Source organism: Peromyscus californicus, unplaced genomic scaffold (assembly GCF_007827085.1).
Source record: "Peromyscus californicus insignis strain IS unplaced genomic scaffold, ASM782708v3 Scaffold_4__1_contigs__length_199733344, whole genome shotgun sequence".
Lineage (NCBI taxonomy): Eukaryota > Metazoa > Chordata > Mammalia > Rodentia > Cricetidae > Peromyscus > Peromyscus californicus.
Window position 1 is genome coordinate 161,502,530 of NW_026294562.1, and position 4,486 is coordinate 161,507,015.

The 4,486-nt window shown below is 40.6% G+C and overlaps 1 protein-coding gene across 6 annotated transcripts in view; it reads left to right on the forward strand.

The window, feature by feature from the left end:
• Positions 1 to 4,486, forward strand: part of LOC128124929 (zinc finger protein 27-like) — a 68,968-nt gene that overhangs the window by 44,276 nt on the left and 20,206 nt on the right. The window lies entirely within an intron of this gene.

Genomic DNA, 4,486 nt, shown 5'->3' on the forward strand with positions numbered 1-4,486 from the left:
AACCAGGGTGGGGTCCACAGAAACCCTACTGTGCCCACCCCATACCATTAAGGTGGCAGAAAGGACCCAGATAGGGTTGTTTAGATCTTGAGGAAAATCCTGAGAGCCTATTGTCTAATCTTTACCAGTTACTCCCCTAGCTGGTGCTGGTTTACAGCCTAACTGTCAGAACTGCATATGCCTGGAATCTGTATCGCATTGACCACTGTGGTTGCTTGGGGGTATTTTATGAGACTTTGCAGAACCAATAGCCCCTTATGAACAATGCAGGAATGGGATAATTGATCTAGGTGGATGGTCTTGGGTTCAGAGAAGTTGAGAAGAGCCAAGTAGGTAGAAGAGAAAGCATAAGTAGTCCAGTGAGCACCATGGATATTAGGTCTACTTTGTGAGTACTCATGCACTTTCCCTCTAGGGAATCCAGAGAACAGGGCTGCCTGTGTACCTGTAACTGTTCTGTTCTGCTGGTGGGTTATGTGCCAAAGCACAGCCCTGTAGCCTGAGGAAATACCTAGGTGAACAAATGGGGCTTTTATGATCAAGAGGGGACTTTACCAAATCTGAGTTACTCCTGAGACACTTCTTTGCCTGTGTGGCCAGGCATAACTTTTTTTTCTTTGCAGTTATGGGTTCCCATATGAGTTTGCTGAGTGGCTTCCTCCAGCTGACAGCAACTTTCCAAAAGAGTGCTCTATTTATTCCCAAGAAAACCTCACTAGACACTCAGTTCAGACTTAGAGAGAAGAGGCACAGACAGAACATAACAAATCTAACCACAGCTCAGTGATTAAGAGGACAGTAACCTAGGGACAATATTATGTACAAAATGGCAGCCTAGGTGCTGGAGGGATGGCTCAGATGTCAAGAGCTCTTGCTGAGTAATCATGAGGGCCAGAGTAAAGACCAGTGTCACGTACCAGTCCGTAACTGCAGTAGGAGTGTGGGGAGGCATAGGAGAATCAGTAGAGATGGCTGGATTCCAGTCTGGTGAAGAAAAAGGAAGCCCCAGATTCAGGGAGACAGAGTGCTTCAAATGAACAGCTAGAGAGTAATAGAGTACCCACTGTTCTTTGCATGAGTCTTTAGGTGCACCCACATGTAGCCCATGCACAAATAAACCCTTTTAATAAACAAGTAGTAGCCCTTTTAGCCAGCTCACCAGTTTCACACTCATATACAGGACCCACCTGGTAGGTGGAAGTGATTTCCTGCCTTATCTCCAGCCTTTACTATGTACACCATCATTGCCTGAATACTTTGTAATCTCTGTCCTTTTGTCTTTGTAACATTTAAAGAACTTGGCTTGGCTTTTAAATAGCTCCTCTGTGGTCCCGTCCCAAATACAGTTTCCTTAAGACTTGGTTGGTGAATTCCAGGATTGTGGGAGCATGCTTTAGTATCACTATCAGTCTTTGTACAGCCAAATACTGCCCTGAAACATACTTTCATACTTTATGCTGGTTGTTCCCGAAGTGATGTATATGTATTCATTGTACCAGATCATATTCTGTCTTCAGCCTTTTTTTTTTCCCAAGACAGGGTTTCTCTGTGCAGCTTTGGAGCCTTTCCTGGAACTCACTCTGTAGCCCAGGCTGGCCTCAAACTCATAGAGATCTGCCTGCCTCTGCTCCTGAATGCTGGGATTAAAGGCATGTGCCACCACGACCTGGTCTGTTTTCAGTCTTTTATGCTCACCCCAAAACAATAAAATCTCTAGTTTTCTTTAAATTATGTAACAATGACAATTTTGCTGATTCCAACCACCATTTTTCAAGTCTCATTTAATCTGCCATTAATCTGTTACCATTGATTGTCCTATCACCTCAATTTCACTTCTGGACTTGTAGTCTTTTAGTTTCCTTATTTCTTTGATCCCCCATTTTAGCTCCTTTGCTGTCCTTTCTTGATCTCAATGTTGGATAATACATAGTTCCTTATTCTTTACATCAAGTCCCTAATGACCTAACTCTACTTAAGGGTTTGAAATATGCATAACTAATAACTATAAAATTAATATTCAGTCTGGGGTAACCCAAGCTACTATACTTCCAACTGCATAGTCAGTATTTTCATTTGGTATCTAAAAGCCATTTCAATATTAACAGCCTCTTGGAGCTGCAGAGAATGCTTAGTGGCTAAGTACCCAAGTTCAGTTCCCAGTACAGACATCAGATGGCTCACAACCACCTGTACACCTCCAGGGGATCTAACATCCTCTCTAGCTTCTTTAGGAATACTTCCACACATGGCAGTTACAAAGACACAGGCATATGAATAATATTTTTTTAACAATTTAAATAATTAGCATGTTAGAACTCTATGTTAGAACTACAGATTACCCCATCTTTTAATTTGTTTTGTTTTGTTTTGTTTTTCAAGACAGTGTTTCTCTGTGTAACAGCTCTGGCTGTACTGGAACTGACTTTGTAGACCAGGTTGGCCTCAAACTCACAGAGATATACCTCTCTCTGCCTCCCGAGTGTGGGGATTAAAGGTATGCACCACCACCTGGCTAGCTTCCTCTATCATATTTGATGGGATACCACCTTTCTAATTGCTGATAACCAAAACTTAAATTCACCTAGGACTTTTCTTTCTCACACCTAACCCCTGACCATTAAACAAAACTTGCTTTGTATTTACTTAACCTAGAAGAAAACAATTTCTTACTATACCAGTAGTAACAATCACAGTCTAGGCCAGTGGTTCTCAACCTGTAGGTTGTGACCTACACAGGGGTCACATATCAGATATCCTGCATATCAAATATTTACATTATGATTCATAACAGTAGCAAAATTATAGTTATGAAGTAGCAATGAAATAATTTTATGGTTGGGGTCATCATAAAATCAGGAACTGTATTAAAGAGTCACAGCATTAGGAAGATTGAGAACTACTGCTTTAGGCCACTGGCATATTTTATAAAAGAAGGCTACACTTCATATCACACCTTTTGCTCAAAACCCTTCAATGGCCGCCTATTTCATTCAGAATAAAGTTTAAAAATGCCTACAAGGTTTTGTAAGACACAGCCCTCAGTTATCTCTCTGACCTTCTGTCCTATCATCCCCTTGCACAGAACTCTAAAACCCTCTGGTGTTCCTCAAATACACCAATGTTCTGTTATGTGAATATGAGACATATTTGATAAAATTCAGCATTTGAGAATTTAGATGAGAAAATAGAAATGTTAATATAATCCACAAAGGAAAACATTCCTGGAGTGCTCCTTTCATTAACTTTAGACTTTCTAATCTTGACCCAGATCCTTCTTAATGGACTCCATCTCTTTTTTAATGACCTTTTCACTCTATTACCAGTTTTTTTTTTGAGTTAGGGTCTCTTTATATAGTCTAGAATTATCCAGAATTTACTTTTAGTCCTGTATGACCCAGAACCTTAAATCCTCCTGCCTCAGCACTGTAGCTTCACTAGCAACTGCTGGGATTACAGGTATGCTGCAATGCCTGATACAATTATATTTAACATATTCTATATTTATTTTGCCATCTCCTGCTAAGATTGCTTATAGATATACCACAACAACAAGAATAATGGTTGGATTCTAACAAGTACTCGAATGAGACTACATTTAGAAAAAGCTTGGATGAGGGAAAGATATAAAAATTCAAGGTTTTTGCATACCTTCTTACCTTTGTAGGCATGAGCTGTTGTCTCAGATTTTGTCCAAGTTCTTCCTTTAAGTCAGTTCATAGGTTTCAGTTAAGAAGACTGAACATTTGTAGTCAGAAATAGCATCTCTGTCTCTGAGATAGGATCTCACTATGTAGCTCTGGCTGTCCTGGAATTCACTATGTAGACCAGGCTGGCCTCAAACTCACAGAGATTCACCTGCTTCTGCCTCCTGAGTACTGGGGTTAAAGGCATGTGCTACCATTTCTGATTGTGCCTCCTAATAAAAGCAATATAATACCATTACTGGCCTGGCTACATCTACTCTGAATTAATGTCTCTTAGAAGACATTTTTAAACAGCAAGAAAGACTATACATGCATGTTCCGTATCATTCCTGTCATTTCTTCTAACATTGCAGCCTAGATTGGTACCTGGTCTGCCTTACAAGACAGTAGGATGCAGGCTGACCAAATGTCCTGCCCCCCGCAAATAAGAATATTGTTTTGTAGCTCACTCTGAGTACCCTCACTCTCCATGGCCTTATATTAATATTGAGATTTCATTTATTCACAGCAGACTATTTCCAAGTAAAATATTATTTTTTGCCCTTAAGAGAAGTTTTATTGCCAAGCATGGTAGCACAAACTTTAACCCCAGTACTCGGGAGGCAGAAGCAGGTGGGTCTCTGTGGAGTTTGAGGTCAGCCTGGTTTACAGAGTAACAGGACAGCCAGGACTACACAGAGAAATCATCTCAAAAAGCCGAGAGAGAGAGAGAGAGAGAGAGAGAGAGAGAGAGAGAGAGAGAGAGAGAGAAGTTTTATTGTTCCGAGAACTAGAAGAGCATC